Below are 23049 nucleotides of genomic sequence, written 5' to 3' on the forward strand. Positions count from 1 at the left end.
AAACTGTAGTTACTTTTTGATTCCAGAAGATTTAGAAAGCATTGCAGGCATTTCCCACACAAAACTGTACTTACTTTTTTATTCCAGAAGATTTAGAAAGCATTGCAGGCATTTCCCATACAAAACTGTGTTTATATTAATCACTGTTTGTTCTGTATCCAAGTTTAAAGGAATATGGAGTAAAGAAAACTCCCCTTGCTTATTGTGACAGCAACAGCAATTGCCACTTACAGCAATTTAGTCTTCACTATTTGGAAATGACAGGTGACTGGAACTTTTATTTTTCCCGTTGCTAGGCTCCATCTTTTTTAACTGTTTGCTAAAATGCAGAAGTAAAACCTGTCAGCTCTGATGTTGTTATGCAGCTTGGAGAAGTAAATAAGGTGTTTTATTAAACCTTACCCAGCACAAATTCAGCATCTCTGGGGAATGCTACAAATACCCGTTAAGATTTGTGTAAATTGTGTGACACTTTCAGGACATGCTGGCAAGATGTGGGAGAAGAGAGAAGTTTATTAAAGTGGCTTGGAGATGCTACTAATCCTGCTTTCTTGAAGACAGACAAGTAAAGGAAGACTAGTAAAGGAAAAGAAACCACAGCAAAACCAGAATGCCTAACACTGGTGTCTGAGTTCTTGTTGCAGTCTCATTGTTAGAGAAATCTAGGCACAATACTTACCTGTCAGCCACTTCAGAAACTGTCAATCTGATGCCAGCACTAACTGTGTAACATACTGCTTTTAGCTGCTATTTTGGAGGTATTCAAAAGACTCAGTCCCAATTAGCTAAAGCAAATACTCCTTAAACAGAGGAGGAGAGGAAAGACAGGAACGAGAACAGGGCAGGAAAGACTGGGTACGGTGGCTAAGTGGACAAGGTCAGCTATAGAACTTGTACCTTTCAAATTCCATGTGGCAGACATGACAAAGCTGACAGTGGATCATCTGCTCTCTCCCTCTGGGACTGTCTGGTCGTGGCATCTCAGCTTCAGGACGATAACGGCACGGTAGTATTAATACAGCAGGTTCTGGAGTCCTGGGCACAAGAGTGAAACTCGATTATTTTAGCTTCCTATCTTACCAGTACCCAACTCAAACTGCGATAATTCAGAAGAGCCATCTGCCCATTATTGTGGCCACTAATTGATCTTAATTTCAAGTGGAACAACTTTGAGCAAAGCAAGTCATTATTTTGTCTGCCCCTACATCTCCTGCTTACATGCAGAATCTCAGCATCACAGCTGTGACATACCAAGAGCCTTCATTAGATTAATTCAATTTATCTGTATTTGAAAAACATTTATGAGTATTTTTCTGTATGAGGCTCGACTTGGAAAAGCTCTTTTTGAGCTGGGTGCCCCTCCTCCTTTTTCTGCTGTGTTTGATGGGCAAGAGATCTGATTTGCTTGAGAGACAACTCTAGCCTATTTCTATCTGTGAAACTGAAGAGCAAAGTGATGCTTTCTTCTGAGGGACAGGGCTTATGTTACACCCCCACCTTAGCTTTTGCTTATGATTCACTACACCAGGGCACCATGACATTCAAGATTCACTTTCCAAGTCACCACACTCTCTGGGATTGGAGGTTTCCATCACTCTGGCTGGAAACAGGATCTCACTGGTTGGCAGGACAATGCAGGAGCATTTCCACACTGATCCTGTCTCTTTCCCCCCGCATATGAAAATTTACCTCCAGACTGATTCATACATTCTGATATATAGCAGTAAAGTCAAGTTGATGGAGATGACTTGTAAATGACAGTGGCCAAGAGTCTTCACTTATTGTATCCTCTGTCAGTGCACTACCATTTTAAAACTCATTCACATTCCAAGTAATAATGTAAGATTCATAATAGTAATAATGTAAGATTCATAATAGCTGCCTTAGAAATACGTGTGGTAGTTTTAACACATTTGTGGTAATGAACTTCACAGAACAAAGAGCCTCCTTAGCTAGGAGGAAGCTGCAAGGACCAACAAGGTAAGCATTCAAAACCAGCAACACAACCATCTTTCAGAGATGACAACTACAGGGCAGCCAGACAAATGACAGTCCTCAAGTCCAAGCATGAAGTGAGCTCAAAAAGAGTAAAGATTTACTCTGTATCATACCTCAAGCCAGTCACCTTTCCAGTCACTGTAAGGGTTCAGACTGCTGACCATCTGTCCCAGGCATGATGGGGGGTTAGTGTTGTTCAACAGATGGTAGACAGGTCTAGCCAGCCAAGCTACTGTGCTCATAGGAGACCTTGTAGAGTCTGTGAGTTTATCTTCTCTAGACATTGCAGCAGTACAGTAACTTTCCCTTGCTCTTTCTGCTTCAGTTCACTTTCAGATTATTTGAAGAGAGTTTTGCTTGATCCAACCTCCCTTTGCACTGCTCCCTCGATGCTGAGTGGCTCTCCTCTCTTTAGACTACTTACCAATTTATTTCCATGCACTTCCTAGTGTTTGTTTCAGTGCATATGCATATTTCCTGACTTTTAACATAAGATTCTGTACTTGATTGTGCTTTTAGTGCTGTCTCTGAAAACCTTGTGAATTTTCCAGGTTGTCATATCAGATTAATCACTGAAAAATGCCACTGATTTCTTGCTGAGCTGCTTTTCTTCCTCACCCTGGGCATCTGATCTCTAGGTGCCCAAGTGGTGGGCTCCAGCTCATAATCAGAATGCTGCAAGAAATTGCAAAGGGCAATAACAGTGACTTGTGAAGGGCAAAGTCTTATGAGGAGAAGCTGAGGGAACTGGGGTTATTTAGACTGAAGGAAAGGAGGCTGAGGGGATATCTCATCACTCTCTACAACTACCCAGAAAGAGGTTGTAGAGAGGTGGGTGTTGGTCTCTTCTCACAAGTCAACTGCAGGACAAGAGAAAATGGCACTGAATTACACCAGGGGAGGCTTAGGTTAGACACTAGGAACAACTTCTGTACCAAAAGGGTTATCAAAGACCTGAAACAGGCTGCTCAGGGAGATGGTTGAATCACCACCCTTGGATGTATTTAAAAGCCATCTAGATATGGTGCTCAAGTACATGGTGTAGTAGTGGCCCTGGCAGAGTTAGATAATGGTTGATGATCTTGGAAGGTCTTTTCTAATCATAGTGTTTCTGTAATCTGCAACTCTGTGACAGTATTGTTAGTGCATATAGAGCCTTTTGGCTGGAAGACTGAGCACTGTGCATTGTTGCTTTCAAGAAGACTTTGTGATCTGGAGACCATAAAGAAGGAGACAATGCAACAGCCAGAAAGATGTTGAGAGTGTTTGAAAAATTATGTAACTTCACACAGGGCATCAGTAACATGGAGGAAAGGAAAAGAGAGGTGGAATGAAGGAAGAAAGGAAGGATAGAAAGGAGAGAGGAGAGAGGGAGGGAAAGAAAAAGAAAAGTTGCCAACTTGTGCACCACTTGATTGTGCTTCTCTTGAAATAACTGGGAATTTTGTGATTGCCCTAAAAATAATGGGAGAAAACCATTTTGTACACTTACCTACAGGCATAATATTCATTTCCTTAAACATAAAATTTATGTGTATATACATACAGAGAGAGAGAGAGAACAGAATAATATAAAAGTAATACAATACAATACAGGTATCTCCCAGCTGCCAGTACTTGTGAGGGTTTACCTGTGCAAACCAAGCACTGCTTCTTCATATTCTCCTGCCTGCAGCAGAAAGCAGCTGCAGAGCTGTTCACAATGAGACTGGTAAACTGAGATCTCTTTCCCCACAAGGTACTCTATGTCCAGCAAACGCTTTCACACATACCTAAAGCATGTCACTACAGTCTTACTTTGAGGGCATGCTCGTTTGGTGACCTGGGGTGGGTGCCAGGACCAAAGAAGAACCAGAATGCCCAAGACACTGAGAGGTGAGTCACTAACCAGAGCAGTGCAGTTAAAAAGGGCTGGAAAAGTGGCACACTTCACAGAATGCCATAGCCTCTTGTATCTTCCTTTCTGCTTCCAAAAGGTTTAATGCTCCAGTAACCTCCTCTGCATATGCCTCCTCTCATGAGAGTGGTTTGCAAGATTCCTCTTGGCATCAAGACATGCTTGTCACTTTGCTGGCTAATCTAAATAAATGAATGTGCTCCTCTTCATTCCATTCAGCTTTTTCTTCTTATTAGAGATATTACACTATAGGCAAGGCAAAAAGGCTTGTGTTACTGTGCCCCAGGAGATCAGCTGCAGAAGTCTCAGCCACAAAATTTAGAGTTCCTTCAGAGCCATCCAGGGAATTAACACTCCAACTTATCTCACTTCAGACACATTTTAGGCACCAAATATTTCCAGCTGCGTGTAAGGTTGCTGCCATTTATTTATTTCAGTCTCCTAACACTGCAGTAGACTCTTCCTTGCTGTATGTCACACTACTGCTCCCTGCTGCCCGAGTCCTATTTCAGATCCATAGGTGCGAATTACATCACCTAAGCACGACAAGGCACGGCTGTGAATAACTGGCTTCTCCGAAGCAGAGGAGCTGCTTGCTGTCAATGAGATGTTTGTCTCACCATGATTAATTACTGCCAAATGCCCACAGAGATTTAAAATCATGATTAATTACTACAAAACGCATGGAGATCTTAAAGACTAAATTCTACCTCCTGCTAAGTTTACCCAGGAGTTCTTGCACGTCCTGCATCTGGGGACATTTCATGCAATCAGCTGATAAAACTCCCACAGAACATATGGTGAATTGTCAGGAAAAGGCTAAATAAAAAGAATGAGTAGCAATTTCTCTGTCAATATTGATAGGTATTCAATGATTGAGGTGTTAATAGCCTAGAAAACTATTACTAATACCTAGGAGACACCATTATATATTTTTTTTCAAGGAAAATATCCTTTAGAGGAAGAAATTAAACCACTGTTGGTGCTTTTTTTCCTCTTGATCTGACATGCTTAAAGATGTAACAGTCCCAAAAGGCTAATGTTCCTTCAGAGTAAAAAAATTGTCAGATCCCATCTGTAGGATTCATTTCTTCCCTATTTTATGCAGCATGGAGGCTGAGAAGATTAACAAGTTCCAGAATTTTACTCTAAGCCTGTTAGAGATTTAACATTTAATAGGTTTGAAATCATCTTCTGAAATCCCACATTAAAAGAACAGCTAAGAGCAACTCACTGCCTTTCTTGGTACGTTCCCCAAGACCTTTATCACTGACATCAAACCCAGAGTCCAGACCACACTGTATGTCGTGTGAGAGGGAAGAGTTAGTTGGTTCACCCTGATTCCTGCCACATTTGCTGTTTGCTGAATTTGTGATAGCCTGCTGCATCCTGGCAGAGGGGCACTCAAACACACTTGTGCTTCATCAGGTGGAAGCAATCCGGTGTTAGGCTGTGTTGTGGTAGGTCTGAATGGGCCAAAATAGGCTTATGCATGTCCTGGCTTGCCCAGACATGTTTTTCTACTTTCCCTCCTTCTGTTTTGGGAGAAGCATCTGCAGGAAAGGTGACAAAGAACCTGAAGCCATTGAGTCTAAGGACTCTGGATTGCCCAGACTTGTTTACATCCTGTGGTAAACAAGGTACATACACTTGGCTTGTGCTTGCCTTGTGCAAGGCCTATCTTCTTCCCAAATTTGTGTAAAGCAAGCCTATGGCTTCACATAATATGGTCAGCTTGGCTAACTGCCATTCTGATTGGTTGTTCTGTGTCCAAAGGCCCATTAGTCCCAGGCTGTATTGATAAAAAGAGATGAGTAGGTAACTCAATGTGCTCTGCCACTGTATTTGTGCTTGCTTGATGCTTGCTACTGCCATTGCTCTCTGCTTCCAGCAGTGTACTGCCTCATTGCCTTATTGCACTCTGAACTGCCTGGAAACTGCCTGCCTCAAATTTACCAGGAACAGGCTCTAAACGCCGCCATGCAATCAGCCTGCATAGCCAGTGTGACACCTGTGCCAAGGCTGCACATCGCAAGACATCCTGCCTACACCTGCCAAGATGAAGAATCCTGGATACACAGATTATCCAGAGAGCCAGGACCAGGTCAGAGATTGTCTGCTTCCTTTCCCCAGCACCCTGGGAAGAACCAGAAGCCTCAGCAGCTGACAAGATACTAACAGCATTCCCTGAAAGTGTCTGGGTACTATCCGAATCTGTAGCTAGCCCCACGAGTCAGGAGATAACTTTGTGAGTGAATACTTGAAGCCTCTTGTAATTTACCAGTTGCCTTCTGCCTTGGGCAGAAAGGAGCTTCCTGAGTCCATCTAGTGGACAAGCAGTACAATTAACTGCAAGAACCTCTTTCAGTTCAATTAATGCTTGTATTTTTTTGCTAGTCATTTCCAGCTCTAGTTTTTCCTCTGTAGAATGTTTCCATGACTGCTGCAGAAGAACCTAATTAGGAGGTGGTGAGAGATTTGAATATCAAAATTAATAAACAATATTAATTTGGAAAATATCATCTCACATTAATTAATTACCCCTCTTTAAGAGGCTGGGAGAGAGTAGATGGGGCAGAGGATGGATAGGGCTGGGTGCTAGGTTGGACTGGATGATCTTGGAGGTCTCTTCCAACCTGGTTGATTCTCTGATTCTATGTGCCTGTGATGGTATCTGTTACCTGCACAAACTAATAGCTGCAGACTCCCACAGACTGTGTTGGCTTCTCAAATTGGCAAAAAAGAAAAAAAACATTAAAAAACACAGACTCTTTGTATGAGAAAAATGTATTATGCTAATCACTTCAATTCTTCTTCCGTTATCCATGAAGAGCTTCATTGCATTATTCAATATTTTTCAGTCTAATGCACTGAATTAAGTCCTTTTGAAAAGTTTTGTTTCCTGGAACGTTTGAAATTGTTACTGAATTTTATCTCTGGCCTTTATGGAAAACTATTCCTTCCATCATTACTTTCTGCTAACTGCAGTTCATTTGACAGAGCTTTGCAGTGTGACTGTCCAGCATGTTGCAGTTAAAACCACAGGGGAAAACAAAAAAGGATTGCTGACCTGCATTCATCAGTGTATATAAAGCCAAGGACTGTAGAGATCTCTAAACACCACACACACATTATTTTTTGCTGTAAGAGAAAGATCCAACAATCAGACCAGCTAAAAAGCAAAACAAGCTCAAATCTTTCCCTTGCCTCCTCAGAGATTTCCATGTCCTCTGGTTTTACAAGCCTGGGAGAAAGCAAGCTGCTGCAAGAACACATCAAATCTGTATTCCCTTTAGACTGTTATCATTTAACTTGAGCCCAAAAGAGAGATGAATCCAAGTTTGGAAAAACTAAAAAAAAAAAAAAAAAAAAAAAAGAAGAGCCATCAAAATTTGTCCAGAGAACAAGGCTAGAAATGGGTAGATTCAGACTGGATGTTAGGAAGAAGTTCTTCACCACGAGGGCAGTAAGACCCTGGAATGGGTTGCCCAGGGAGGTGGTGGAAGCCTCATCCCTGGAGGTGTTTAAGGCCAGGCTCGTTGAGGCTCTAGACAGCCTGATCTAGTGTAAGGTGTCCCTGCCCTTGGCATAAGGTTGGAACTATATGATCCTTGTTATACCTTCCAACCCTGACTGATTCTATGAGCCTATGATCTCAGCCTGTGAGGGTGAGACATTTTCACCCATAAATGCTCTTTCAGGCAAAACTACTGAAAAGGCTCTAACTTACCCCTAAAGGTGAGAGAACTCAGCAGAGGAGAATGTTGGAGGAGATTAACTTTATCTAAAAAGTGAGTCAAAGACCAGATATCCTCTCTTAAAAGAGTACTTCCAAGCCGACAATCCAGAGCTGAGCTGAGAGTAGAGTTAGTATTAATGAGGATACTGAAATTTTCCAAGACAAACAGAAAAAAAAAGATATTATTATAGTCCAAAAATGCAGAGACATGGCCCACTGGCAGATGAACTGAGTAGGAGCTAGATGTTGTTCTGACAAAGAGCTACAGACTGTGCCAGCCTGGGAAACGCAGTCTGTATATCAATGTATCAGGGTACCTAGAAAGGTGGCCTTGCTACTCCTAGTACAAACCAGGAGTTTAAGTTGCAAATGCCCCTTTAAAATACTCAGGCTGTGAAAAAAAATCCCCCCAGATTGGCATAATGAAGTGCAGCTATAAGGAACAGCTTTTTAATGGGAGAGCACAGATGTTCTATGCATGATAGCTACAGTTTAAATTGAAAAGTGTCATTGTTTGGCCATCACTTAAAATCACAGTACCCTAAAGGAGAGATTTCAGGACATGCACGCTTGAAGAGTGCATAGCTAAGGTAGAGCTAAATTGTTATCTCTGGTCTGTTTGGAATGAGTGAATAGAAAATGGTTTTTGTGTGCATGGAAAGTAAAAGACGGAAAAATGTAGTCGGGATAGGAGGGCAGAGCAGGAATGAAAGGCAAAGAACACAGCAGCAGCCTCCCATCAACTGCAAAGTGGTATTTTTTCCCAAAGATATGACTACCCCAGCAAACAGGAAGGCAGTGCCACACTGCCCAAGAGCTCAGAGGCTGACAGTGTGCTGACTGTGAGGAGGAGGAAGAGGGAATGGGATATGAACTCTCAGAGCTTGCTGCGCTTAGCAGAGATGCCCAAGTCAGTCATGCTGCATGGCTGTACAGATCCCCTCCAGCAAGTTCTCTTCTACCACAATATCACAAGCATCTTCAGCAACATTGAAGCTGCTGCCATAAAAGAGCAGAGCCTGCCTTGCTGACAGCAAGGTCAGCAGCAACAACTCATGGTGAGCATTCCTACGCCCCTTATTTGTTCTGCACTTCACAGTAACCGCTGTACATGGCCTGAGTTAGGGATGCTAGACTGGACCTCACAGGTGTGTTGGCAATAAAAGTAAGGCCTTATATTTTATCAGTCAGTAAATAAAGAACATGAGCCAGATGCCCACAACTCTTCTCCCAATACCTTTTTTAACTTGGGCTTTGCAGACCAGCTGTGGATGGCAGCACTTCCCTCCTCCAAAAAACAATTACATCCTCTGGATAATGGATTTCTGAGAGGTAGCTGCCCACCAGGCTCATTGCTGTTTAAAGTAGGAGCCTTTGAACACCTCTGTAAAATAATGCTTCTGAGAATGTTACTTTCCAAGCCACCACTGGCCACTAATTCTGATTAAGGTCAGTTGTAGAGCAGCTAAATATGCCCAGCATTGCAAACAGCCCCATATGCTCCCTGAAACTGTTTCACCAGAACTCCTCCACACTAACTACCCAACAGGAACAGGGGAATTCCATTTAATGGGTAATAAATATGACTTTTACATACACTTCACCACTACAGAAAAAAAAAGGGGACATGGAAAGCACAAGAATCATAATAAGACAATAAGAAAACTAAAGTGAGAAGAAATACAGACATATTCTAACTGCTTTAAAACTGTCAGATTTATCTCATGGCAAATCATGGGGAAACAATTGCCAGTCAGAGCCACTTTCTCCTTAAGAGAGCAGGGAAGAGGGGAAAAATGGGTAGAGCCAATAGGAGGTTTCACTGGTCAGGAAAAATACAGACAGCAGCAGAGGAGCCTGTTGAGCTCATATGCTTCAGGGGAATCCTTATCTGTCTTGCTGCTCCCTCTGTTTTGCTGCCCTACATAGTGATCAATCTGAAAGTCAAAGAGTTGAGATGCACTTCTAAATAGTTGATCTCACAGAAGATTTGAGAGGTAGTTAAAAAGCTTTGGCACAATAAGAAAATGCTTAACTCCCACTCCTCAAACGTATCCTTTCACCACTAGAAATTATGGAGAAGGTGCACTGTTGGAGACAAAACGTTGCAGATGCACGCTTCAGGAAATTAATCCTCAAGGACTGGCATGAAATACAGTCACAGGTTTTTGTTTGTAAAGTTAGCTCATAAAGTTGTGTGGAATTGTTTTACAACATGCATTAAATGAAGCAGAAAATGAAGCATGGGATTCTTTTGGCAAAAAAAAAGAATGCTATCATCTGCCTGCCACAGAAATTCAATCCCAGCAGTTTTTTTTCTGCCACTGTAACAGGAATCTGTTTCCATCTCTGCTGCAATTCATACAGATACGTTACTGGAAAGGTGATGCTCCCTTGCTAAGCAGTAGTTAGGGGCTGGGAGAAAAGCAGTTGTATGAGATTCATTACCTGAGAGTGACTGGGCAGAGCAGAGGTTAACATTATTTTGGCTTGGCAGCTTGCATACATCATTGCATGTGTCCTGCTAAATTGTTCTTAGAAGAGAGTGAATGTGATGCTATAAATAATACCATTCTGCTCTGTCCAAACCTATCTACACCTAAATGGGATGAGAAGCATAAGCAGCAGGTACCTTGCTGACTATCTTCTGCCATTAAAGTGCCACAGTCCTCACTACTTCAAGCATTTTGGTGTTGTTAACCGTAGTGACGTTGCCTAAGCTACATGGTCACAAAGGATTTTGCATTTCTATTAACAAACTCCTGTCAGGCAGAGATCTCCTTGCAGTTCATTACTCTTTATTTATGTTTTTTAAAGCCCATAGCCACAGTAAACACCACTAGTTTATAGTCAGTCGTGAGAAGTAGTATCGACCTCCAATCTCCGTACACCAATCTGCTCCCACAGCACTTGTACACAGCTTACATCCTCAGAGTACTGTAAATTGATATATATACCTACTGCTTACAGCTTAGATATGCACACAAAATTGGGGGTAGAAGGGAATAAGACAAGGAGTAATAAAGACTGGAATAAAAGGCAGAGAGAAATGAGAGGGGGGAAGGACAATGCAGTAGAGCCCAGAGGGTTAAGAGAGAAGAAAGGATGCTTCTGTCAATTCTCTTTGTATTACCCACACTCTTATAACTAGAATGGATGAATAAAAGAGTATTTTTCCTCCCAGCTGCCCTGCTAGCTGTATTGTGTGAAAACATGGTAAATATCTGCTCCAAAATGTATTCCCTGCTTTTCATCTCCCACTGTGTGCAGAAACTAAAGTTACATTCATTTTAAAATACTTCTTGAGTTCTTTAGCTTCCTCAGCTATGGGACCAAAAAGTTAATCACTGCTTAACTTCCAAGCTGATTTTGTCACCTGGTTTAAACACCAACTCTCAGAAAGCCTAGTCACATAAGATCCAAATCTGTGAGACACTGAGCACCACTCTCAAAGCTTAATGCCCTCAGCTACATTTGTCTTCTGGAGGAGCTTAGGATGAGGTCATTAAAAGCAATCACCAAGAAGTCATGCCTGATTACTCTTTCAATTAGGACTTGATCCCATAGGCAGTTATGTGCTGTAAGTGCAGAGACCAAAGGCTGGTGCTGAATACTCAGTGTTTGCTTAGTGCCTGGTCAGTGAAGCTTGATAAACACAGCAAGTAAAGGGAGAGAAAGACCAACAACAACAACAAAAAACCCCACATCAGTTGGCAATACAGCCAAATTTGTGAAGCCTCCATGCTGAGTCCTGCAGAGGAAGGGGAAGTGAGCATGCCCAACATGAGCTGCCTGGGACAAGAGTCACACCACTGAACACAACTGGGAAATTTCAGGTACTGCTGTGTGACTGAACCAGCAGGTCACTCAAGACCATCTTCAAGATGAACCCAGAATAATGGTGACACCAGAAGTGAGGGGCCAGTAGCTGGCAATGTTTGGCAAGCAGTTGGCCAGGTCCATGCACAAGGCAACGTTTTTTGCTTTTCCAGGAGTTGTAACCTGGGCCAGGCTACAGCACCAAAGTCTGCCTGGCAGGCATGAAGCAGCTTAGTGCCACTCTCCTGCAATTCCAAACCCTGACTTGGCTGCTCACAAATCAGCCTGGAAAGGTGAAACAAACACAAATACCACCTGAGAAAGATTTTTTTCTCCTCTGCTGATTCTTTCACAGTTGTTTTGCCCTTATCTCATGTGCCTGTCTAGCCAGCAGGTTTATGCAGGAGTATTTTGCTGTTTCAGCAAATGCTCAAGCAAGCTATAGACCAAGAATTTGTAGAAATGATTCCATGCTACATTAAAATCAGATAATTAATGAACAGAAAACAGAATTCAGTGACTCATTAGCCATCAGCACTTCCTAGCAGCTCTGACCTCTGAATGGTTTCACAACTGAATCTCCCAATACCCTCTAGACACCTTGCTGCAGCTACTGCTATGTCCCTGAGGAGCCCTTCAACAGCCATCACACCCCAAAAGTCACTGTGAATAGGAAATGCAGGCCACTTGCCTCACAGGGAACAATGATGACAGGAGGACCAGCAGGGATTTACTGACAAGTCCATCCCCAGAACACCTATTAGGCCAACAAGGCCAGGCTGAAGTGGTAATAGGGTTAGCCCAAATACCACGACCACCACAACCATCAACATTCATGGGATGTAAGCTGCCAGTTTGTAGGTTTCTCACAAACTCATTGAGAAATACAGTGAAAACTCATCAGTGCTACTCAGCTCAGTTGGAGGCTTGGGCAAAGACATCTTGCTGTTCCCAGGTGAGTTAAACTTTGGGAGCTACCAACTGTCCTCCTTGAAATCAAATGAGAATTGCCTTTGTTCAGAATAGTCCCAACATTGAATGAAGCAGAGTATCACTGTCTGCTTTGTCCCAAAGTCAGACAGCAGTTAACCTCTTCCAGTGTCTCTAATTATGTTGATTAAACCTAGACCATTTCAGGCCACTGAAAAGGGAGTTCACTTTCCTTTCAAACTCCAGTACCTCCTCTAGGAGTTCACTCTCTTTCTCAGCCGCATAATTACATTCTTCTTTCCACGCTTCATCTCTCCTCTACTGTGGGAGACAATTTTTGTCTCTTAGAGCTGCCCTTGGTGGAGCATGCCATATGCCTTCGGATGCTCACTCTGTCAGCTTCCACCCTGCCCTTCTCTGCCTCTGAGAATTTGTCCTGGGGATTTAATTTGCAAAACATAAGGAGACAGGAAAGCTGCCACTATAGTGCCGGTATGAGAGATTCAATCTCTACAGGGCTTCAGTACCTGAGGATAAGCTCCAGAGAAGGTACACATATACTTAACGTGGGTCTTCAAACATCAGGTGTGGGAAGCCAAAATTATGTGGGTTTCAACTGGGATTTAATTACTTTTTTACTCAGAATATTGCTCTAATCCATCCAAATGACTGCTGGTGCCATCAAGCACAGAAACCAGTGGGCATCTCCTGGGGGTTCATCCCCATTTGATTTACTTTCATCCTGCTTATTACACCATATGGAAGTAACAATTCCACTTCAGTAGGGCTCATACCTCCAGTCCAGCTGCCCTGGCAGTCTCTTTAGCCCATTGAAAACTAAACAGAAAATTAAATGACATGACTCAGAAAGATGGAAAATATCAGTCCAAAACTACTCACTCCTCTGGTGGCTACCAGGGTCATCTAGAAGATACTAAGCACAGCTTTCGTGGCAGATGTCTAGAGTTTCTCTGGGAAGAAACTGGAGCAAGAGGGACCAGTTTCCAGAAAGCTGTCATTCAGGTGATCAGCTTTGGCAGGACTTTCAAGCTGCAGACTGCAGTAAGATGCAGATATTCCCCAACCACTACACTCAGGGCTTCTTAATGACTAACCAATGAGACTCTCAGCTCAGCATGCTCACTTTTCTGATTCCCATTTCATACCTTTATCATGTGCTATGGCAAGGTGCCCAGGCACCTCATGCAGAGGAAGAGAATGCATCACAGTAGGTGTCAGAACATCTAGAAACGAGGAATTGCCCTTCCCTGCCTGCCCTGAGAACTCTTTCTGCTCCCAGGCCCTGGGCAGCTCACAGCCCCACTGCACCCTGGCACACAGCCTCAAAATGCTGGCATCCAAGAGCTGCCATTGAGCTGTGCTCCTGGTTTTGTTGGGCTGAGCATATACACGGGAGCTGCATTAGCCTGCACCTTTCTGTGTGCTGATTAAAAAATCATGAAGAATCATCCAGTCCACTTTGGCTCCGTGCAGAGCTATCAAGAGTCTCACTAAGCAAATGAGCCTTGTTTATCATGTGATGGATACTGTGTAACGCAGCACCTAAATTACACTGAGTTTGCAATACCATCTGGTTTCATCTTTCATTACATTAGGGGATCACTTTGTTATATCTGACCTGAAAACAGGCACAACTGGAATAAAGCAGGGCCATGGACGCAGTTTGCATTGACAAAAAGCTCTGCTCACTCACGTGAGAAAAGCAGATCATAGAATCATAGAAACATAGAATCAGTCAGGGTTGGAAGGGATAACAAGGATCATATAGTCCCAATCCCCCTGCCATGGGCAGGGACACCTCACTCTAGATCAGGCTGTCTAGAGCCTCATCCAGCCTAGCCTTAAACACCTCCAGGGATGAGGCTTCCAACAACTCCCTGGGCAACCTGTTCCGTGTTCTCACTACTCTCACGGTGAAGAACTTCTTCCTAACATCCAGTCTGAATCTACACATTTTTAGCTTTGTTCCATTCCCCCCAGGCCTATCCCTACCTGACAGCCTAAAAAAATTCCCTCCCCAGATTCCTTGTAGCTTCCTTAAGATACTGGAAGACCACAATAAGTTGACCTCAGAGCCTTCTCCTCTCCAGACTGAACAGCCCTAACTCCCTCAGTCTCTCCTCACAGGATGATATCAAGGATGATACTTCCATTTACTTTTGGCAGCTCCAAGACTTCCTGTGACTTCGAAGAAGTGGTGAGACAATGTATTTATTGCACAGCTGATGCAAAGAGGCTCAAGGAACTTGACTACTTCTCCCTGTCCACATTTCACTCAATCAGCCAAAAGGCTTTCTTGAGCTCCTCTTCCAGACCAGCTCTGTCTCATTAAACCACAATATAATGATTCATCATTGTCTGACCATTCCCACTTTACTGTCTAATTAAAATGATTTTTATACCCAAAGATAATTGCTTTCTTCTATTATTACTCTGAAATGTTAATATAATCTACCTCACCAGTCTCTGTCTCTACCGCTAGAGACAATAAATAAATTAAACATAGAAAAATGATGTTTAAATAACATTAGGGATTGAGTCATAAAACTACACCACCACACAAATTCCTGTTAAGGCCACACAGTGTTGCCAAAGACATCTGCTGTGCATATGACTGCTTGCTTCTCAGAGCCCCAAGAAAAGGTGATGTTAGGCACCCTGGATGCCTCATTACAAACACATTATTGGCCTTATAGAGTCCAGTGGAGCAGAAAATCATTTTACAGTGGTCATTATTTTTTATAAGTCAGTACTTACTGACAGTTGTTACCCCGCAGCACCTGAAATATGTGCAACAGAAGTTGCTGGCAAATGTTAGGTTTTTCAGGGGAAATCTCATGACTTAATCATCTCATTAGTTTACAGAAGTGCTTTCTTTTGTGGTCTTTGTCTAGCGACCCTCTGAGAAAGGTATTAGCACAAAATTACTGCTTTTGGAACACAGAGATAGCAATCAAAAGCAAAATCACCACAAATGAGCTATTTACATGAATATCATAGAATCAGTCAGGGTTGGAAGGGACCACAAGGATGATCTAGTTCCAACCCCCCTGTGAATTACAAGAGGCTTTAAGTATCTACTCACAGAATATTATCTCCCAACTCGCAGGGCTAGCTACAGCTTCAGTCAGCACCCAAAGGCTTTCAGGGAATTCTGTTACTGTCTTGTCAACTGCTGAGACTTCTGCTTCTTCCCAGGCTTCGCAGTCTGGGGAAGGGACACAGATGATCTCTGGCCTTATTCTGGCTTCTCTGTATGATCTGTGTATCTCCAGGACTTCCTGTCTTGGCAGGAGACTTCCAGGTGTAGGTAGGATGTCCTGCAGTGTGCAGTCTCAGCATGATGTCATGCTGGCTATGCAGGCTGATTGCATGGAGGCATTTAGAGCCTGTTTCTGGTAAACTTAAGTGGAGTTTCCAGGCAGTTCAGGATGCAATAAGGCAGGACACTGCCAGAAGCAGAGAGCAACAGCAACAGGCAATAGGCACAAATACAACGGCAGAGCATGTTGTGTTTACCTGCGTATCTCTTTTAGCAATGTAGCCTGAGACTAATGTGCCTTTGGACACAGAATAGCAGTTAGCCAAGCCAACCATATTATGTGAAGCCATAGGCCTGCTTTACCCAAGCCTGGGAAAAACATAGGCCTTGCACAAGGCAGGCACAAGCTAAGTGTATGTACCTTGTTTACCACAGGATGTAAACAACTCTGGGCAGGCCAGAGCCCTTAGACTCAATGGCTTCAGGTTCTTTGACACCTTTCCTGCAGATGCTTCTCCCAAAACAGAAGGAGGGAAAGTAGAAAAACATGTCTGGGCAAGCCAGGACATGTATAAGCCTATTTTGTCCTGCTTAGGCTAATCACAACAGTCTGAGCTGCAGACCCTTGTAAGAACCGGTATTATCACCTAAATGCTTCACCTCCTTCTATCCCTGATCTGTGTCTTTGAAGCTTGTTGTAAACTTCCAGAACATCAACGAAGCTTCAGCTTTTCCTTTGCTTCTCATTCAGGCTGATCACACAGAGAGAAATTTTATTTCACCAAGAGACTGTTGGATTATAAATATTTTACCAGAGTGAAAAGCGAATCCTTTTTTAGGTGTAGAAGAACCACTTGAGGTTGTATCTAGAGATTTGTGTGTAACACCCTATAGATCCATCTCAACTATAAGCAACTTGCCTTAAAAAGATGAAGCCAGTGAAAAGCAAGGGCAGGTTTATAAGATATGAAGGCTAACTTGCTGATAGCCTGACACACACACTGGGATGCAAATGGGGAACAACCAAGCTACTGTCTCCCCTTTCCTAACACTTCTTGTGCAGCTGCAGTTATTCCTGAAGTAGCCCTCACCAAGTGATGCTCATGTGACTCTCAACAGTTTTCTGCCATGTGTGCAGCTTGCTTAACTTCAAAAAATAATTGTGCCCCTGCAAGACCCAAGTGTCCCACTCTTGTGGCTTGAGCCTTTGTCCCTTGTATGGCCAGAGCAGGTTGATGGCTCAGCAAAATCAAAATCTGTGCAGAAATCAATTTCATGTGGTCCTCAACCAGCATCAAGATACCGTTAAAGCTGCAGGAAGCATCACTTGTACTCTACCTCTTATAACATAGTGGGTTTTTTCTAAGTAGGGCAATACTCAGCTTGCACAAGGAGAAAAGGACTCTCCAGGGGAAGCTGTACATTATGTCTGTTTCATCTTAGCATTATCAGCCTCTAAAGCTTACATGCTCAGGGTAAAGACTTCTGACTTTAAAAGCTGAAATGTCCCCTTAAAACTTTGCTGATCTGTTTCATCTCACTTGGGCACAAGTGTACTTGCTGGGGATTCCAACTCATTTCCACCCCTGTGGACATCCCAGCTGCCCCTCTAATTAACCCTGTGCCGCTTCATGAACGCATTACCTATAATAATCTGTAGTTAGTATAGATGACATTTTGGCGCTACTGATGTCCTGGTCTATATGGACTAGTTTAACTCTCTCTTAAAGCTAAGGAACTCATAGGTTCACCAACAGAAAGTCACCAACACCAGCAAAACAGGCAAAAAAATTGGAGACAAAACAACTGTTGTGAGAATTCAGATTCAAGTTTTAAATTCCCAGCCCAAGACATACAGCAGAAGTAACGGAAGACAAAAAAACCCCAGACAGATCCCATAGAAATTCCTCCTCATCTTCATCAGTACATGAATAGGAAGGCAAAGCCCCTTCCCTTCCCCCTCATCCAGGCCTCATCCAGCCTGGCCTTAAACACCTCCAGGAATGAGACTCAATCATCTCCCTGGGCAACCCATTCCAGCCTCTCACCACTCTCACGCCCAACAACTTCCTCCTCACATCCAGTCTGAACCTACCCACCTCCAGCTTCATTCCATTCCCCCCAGTCCTGTCACTCCCTGAGAGCCTCAAAAGTCCCTCCCCAGCTTTTTTGTAGGTCCTCTTCAGATACTGGAAGGCCACAAGAAGGTCACCTGGGAGCCTCCTCTTCTCCAGACTGCACAGCCCCAACTCTTTCAGTCTGTGCTCACAGCAGAGATGCTCCAGCTCTCCGAGCATCCTCGTGGCCCTTCTCTGGACATGCTCCAGCATCTCCACATCCTTCTTGTAATGGAGGCTCCAGAACTGGATGCAGTACCCTAGTTGGGGTCTCAGCAGAGTGGAGTAGAGGGGGAGAATCTCAAAATCTGCCTAGAATTTCAAAATCTGCAGTGCTGAGGAGTGTTGGGTTTGTCCAGCTGGAGAAGAGAATGCTCTGGGGAGATCTTCTTGTGACCTTTCGGGACAGGTTTTTTTAGCAGGCTCTGTTGCTGCAACACAAGAAGTGATGGTTTTAAACTACAAGAGGGGAGATCCAGACAAGGTGCAAGAAATACTTATTTTTTGCACTGAGGGTGGTGAGGCACTGGGCCCAGATTGACCAACCCTGGAACCACTCCAGGTGAGGCTGGATGGAGCTCCGAGCAACCTGTTCAAGTTGAAGATGTGATCTTGGATTGGATGACCTTGAAAGGTTCCTTCCAAGCCAAATCATTCTGTGATGTGCTCCTGTACAGCCTGCCCTAGGTGACCCTGCTTTTGTAAGGTTGGACTAAATGATTTTTAGAGCTCCCTTCCTATCCCTAATGTTCTGTCATTCTATAATCACACTTGATGAGACAGAGACTTATTCAAACAGTAACTGAGATGCAAAGAAAACAGATGTTTTGCAAAACTTAAATGCAAAATAGACTAGGTTAGGACCTTGGGACTACAATTCAGACCACAGTTCCATCCTCTCAGCTCTGACTTCTTGCATATCTGCTTAACACAACCTTGGGAACTAGCTCAGAAGATCAGGTCAGACATGAAGCTTAATGTTGAAATGGGACTTCAGTTGTTTTTCCTCTAAAATATGCACTTTGTTTGATTACAGCTTAAGCCTCTCTGTTGTGTAGGGCGAATTATTCTTACTGGCCACTGACTGTAGAAGGATATCTTGATGGCAGATAAATAGAATGATAGAATCATAGAATCAACCTGATCAGAAGAGACCTCCAAGGTCATCCAGTCCAACCTATCATCCAGCCCTGTCCAATCACACATACTCCTAGGATAGTTTGGATTGTATTTCTTCTTGAACAGCCTTTCTCAAATCTAAACCACTCTGCCATGATGCCAGAGTAACTGATGTGGGAGTTTGACCAAATACTTTTCTGCCTGTGTTTAAAAAAACCCAAACAAATGAAAATTCAGCAGTATTGCAACTGGAATCATCCTGTGGAATTCTTCTCAGCTTTAGTTTGGCAGATGTTGCTACTATGAGCATATAGCAGCTACTTTCTGTATGATTTGAAAAAGTCTGTAAGCTTTCGCTATCAAAAAGCAGGATCATAAACACGCACAAAAGTAAACCCACTGGAGTGTTTAATTTAATATTGCATGTCTCTTTTGAATCCTAGAGGAGCTGACTGATGAAAGCAGAAGAAAAACAATCAATTTAACTTGAACTACTTGTTTTTTTTTAATTGTATTTTCAATTCCCTCCTCTAAAAATATCAGATTTTCTCCCAAATTGGACATGTTAAGACAAAATGCTCTAAGTGGGGCTTGCTGAGTTTCCTAAGCATTCCCCTGTTGCCTTTACTCAACATGGTGGGTCTATGTGGAGTGCAGAGTATAGCCTCACTATGTGAATTTGTGGACAGAGTGGCTGGAGAATAACCAGGGAGAAAGGGACCTGAGGGTGCTGGTAGATAGTAGCTGAACATGAGCCAGCAGTGTGACCAGGTGGCCAGGACAGCCAATGGCATCCTGGCCTGGATCAGGAACAGTGTGGCCAGTAGGAAAGGGAGGTTATTCTGCCCCTATAATCAACACTGTTCATGTCACACCTTGAGTCCTGTGTCCAATTCTGGGCTCCTCAATTTAAGAGAGATGTTGAGGTACTGGAACGTGTCCTGAGAAGGGCAACAAAGCTGGTGAGAGGCCTGGAGCACAGCCCTGTGAGGACAGGCTGAGGGAGGTGGGGGGTTGCTTAGCCTGCAGAAGAGGAGGCTCAGGGCAGAGCTCATTGCTGCCTACAACTACCAGAAGGGAGGTTGTAGCCAGGTGGGGTTGGTCTCTTCTGCCAGGCAACCAGCAATAGAACAAGGGGACACAGTCTCAAGTTGTGCCGGAGGAGGTCTAGGATGGATGTCAGGAGGAAGTTGTTGCCAGAGAGAGGATTTGGCATTGGAATGGGCTGCCCAGGGAGGGGGTGGAGTCGCAGTCCCTGGAAGTGTTGAATAAAAGCCTGGATGAGGCACTTAGTGCCATGGTCTGGTTGATTGGACAGGGCTGGGTGCTAGCTTGGACTGGATGATCTTGGAGGTCTCTTCCAACCTGCTTGATTCTATGATTCTATCATAATTTGGGTTGGGTTAGATTATAAATTTCATAAACAGATGTATGGGCTTTGCACTTTCTGAATATTTGCTTACCATTGTTTTGGGGGGAGGGGAGTTTCATTATTATCCTATTATTCAGCACTGCACAAATAACACATTCTCTTCCCGAACAGCAGCAACTGACAGCACCATCCAAATGCTGCATGGACTAGCTGGCAAGGACTGCAGGTATGTGGTTAATTTTGTTTATTTGTTGGTTGTAGTCTCTACTATTTTCTTTGAATTTGTCAAAAACCATTGCTTAATTTCCTCAGGGAATGAGAGAGAAGCACTGGACACCTCTCCTTCATGCAGGCTGAGGTAGGAGCTGTGGTTTTACCTGAAGCAGGAGATAGCAGCCCAAAAAAAAACCCAAGCTTGTACACAGCTGCTCAGAAACTGAGCTGCATGAGCTGGATTCTGTTAGAGAGAGATACTTGCATACACAAACAGAGAACAGGCACAGAAAAGCTTTCCAAAAAGACATCCAAGTAACAAGAAAAGGAAATGTCCTCCAAAACCAAAAGAATTTTCATACAGTGTTGCTTCTAAGGAAGCCTGAAAATGGGAAGAAATAAATCATTTCACTTTTATTTCTTCCCTGTTCAGGTGAGACCTTGTGAATAGTCTTTCTCAAGAAAGATTCCTAAGCCCTTCCACCTTCCAGGGGAAGCTGCCCACAAACCCTAGGCTCTGGCTACCTGCAGGAGTCACAGGAGGTACCAGCATAACACAACCAATGTTCTTAGCAGTGCAATTCAAAGAAACATGTTTCACAACCAGTCAAAGAAGACTGACAACTGGGAGTTCTCCTGCTGGAAGTGCTTGCATGAATCTTATCAGAGGCAGAGAAACCTCCATTCAGCCCACAGACCAGTTACAAGTCATTGTCATATCCCCAGCATCAGCACTGCATCTAAGCCTCCCAGGTATACAATCATAGAATGGTCTGGGTTGAAAGTGGCCTCCAAAGGTCATCCAGTCTAAGACCATCTGCAGTCAGCAGGGACATCCTCAACTAGATCAGCTTGCCCACAGCCCTGTCAAGCCTCACCTTGAATATCTTCAGAGACGGGGCCACAACCACCTCTCTGGGCAACCTGTTCCAGTGTTCCACTACCCTCATGGTAAAGAACCTGTTCCTAACATCCAGTCTAAATCTGCTCTTCTCTAGTTTGAAGCCGTTTTCCCTTGCTCTATCACCACAGGGCTTTATAAACAGTCTTTCTCCAGCCACAGATCTATGGCCATAGCCATAGTTCCCAAGCAGAGCAACAGAAGCAAATCCACAATCAAACTATTTAGACCAACAAATTAAGGCAAAGAAATCAAGATCTTCTCAGGATTATATTCCATGAACACAAAGGGAAGTCATGTGTTGTATATGTCACTTTTTGCAGATAAGTCATTCTATCCCAGTTATGAAATTAATCATGTCTCACCAGAGTGGTTTTGCATGTCAATGAAGTGCTGCACTGCTTAGGAATTCAGGCATTTCCTAGCAAAGTGCAAATCTTGTAGCATGTCTATCTCCACATCAGAACAGACTCTTACAGTTTCATAAGGCAAGATTAAATATCTAATTGCAAGCTGCAATCATGGTGCTGAAAGGAATGATGAGCTGAAAACATACCTGCTCTGTAATATTGCAGGAAGGATTTCTCAGCCTGGAGCTGAAGTGATTGATCTGTCATTTAAATGCCAGGGAGAGCTTTTAGGACTGGAGAGAGGAGACCAATAATGCAGGTTGGTGTTTCACTGAAATGAGGCTGCTCAACAGAGTTAATTCAAAATGTTGGTCCTTTTGCAACTTCAGCTGTGTCTCAGCTTAAACAGGTTGGGTTTTTTCTGTGACAGGGGAGACTAAGAATAACAGAAGGGGATATGAAAGGTCCTGTTCCTTACAGCATTTTTAGAGACTATTTTCTTACTGTTTGGATCTTGCTTTAATGCAAATGTGCCACAGTAAGGTCAGAGGCATGCTACCCAAATGTAACAAACCATCCTGATCCTGATTTAGGAAAAATGGACCCAGGATTACATCACCTTGTTGGGTCCCAACTGCCAAAAATATCCAGCTGCCCAGCTCCCTTCTGAGAAGCTACTGGGGGAGCAGGTTTTAGCCCTAAATAAGCCCATATCTCACTCTACTTTGCAGACTACAGTACCAGCAGGTTCTTTTAGCATAGTGAACTCACTCTAGGCACATCTTTCTTTTTCTCCCCTTTGCTCTTTTACTGAAGAGCTGGTTTTCCTCCTGAAAGACAGTCACGTTGTGAAGTAGAGAAGGTATCAGGTGTAATAATGCTAATGGTGTCTGTACAGCCTTTATTTTTGTGGCCCTGCTAATCTAAAGGTATAGCTCCCAAAACTGGGACATGGAGGTTACAGTCTGAGACACAGGCAAATAGTGAGAACATCTGCTTTAGTTTCTTGCAGAGGATGCAATGGATGGATATTAAAGCTATGAGAGAAGCTGTCAGACAGAGCAGAGCATGGAGTGGTATGAACATGGCTACTGGAAGCAACTCAGGGAGAGAGGCAGGCATTAAAACTTAAAGATCAGAAGCACAGAATTTCTTAGATTGGAAAAGACCTTCAAGATCATTGAGTCCAATCATTAGTTTCACACTGACAAGTCCCTGACTAAACCAAATCCCTCAGCACAACCTCTAATCACTATGAATGGCTATGGTTGGAAAGGACCACCAGGATCATCCAGTCCAACCTTCATCCCA

General features: G+C 43.4%; 1 long non-coding RNA gene across 3 annotated transcripts in view; it reads right to left on the reverse strand.

Annotated features, from left to right (window-relative positions):
* Positions 1-23049, reverse strand: part of LOC135186516 (uncharacterized) — a 234956-nt gene that overhangs the window by 146711 nt on the left and 65196 nt on the right. For 2 of the 3 annotated variants that reach the window (XR_010306991.1, XR_010306992.1), the window contains exon 5: positions 898-1035. This is a non-coding gene — a long non-coding RNA (uncharacterized LOC135186516). Of the gene's footprint in view, positions 1-95; positions 320-897; positions 1036-23049 lie in introns of those variants that run through there. The other variant, XR_010306993.1, reaches the window with a different exon arrangement.

This window comes from Pogoniulus pusillus, chromosome 25 (assembly GCF_015220805.1).
Source record: "Pogoniulus pusillus isolate bPogPus1 chromosome 25, bPogPus1.pri, whole genome shotgun sequence".
Lineage (NCBI taxonomy): Eukaryota > Metazoa > Chordata > Aves > Piciformes > Lybiidae > Pogoniulus > Pogoniulus pusillus.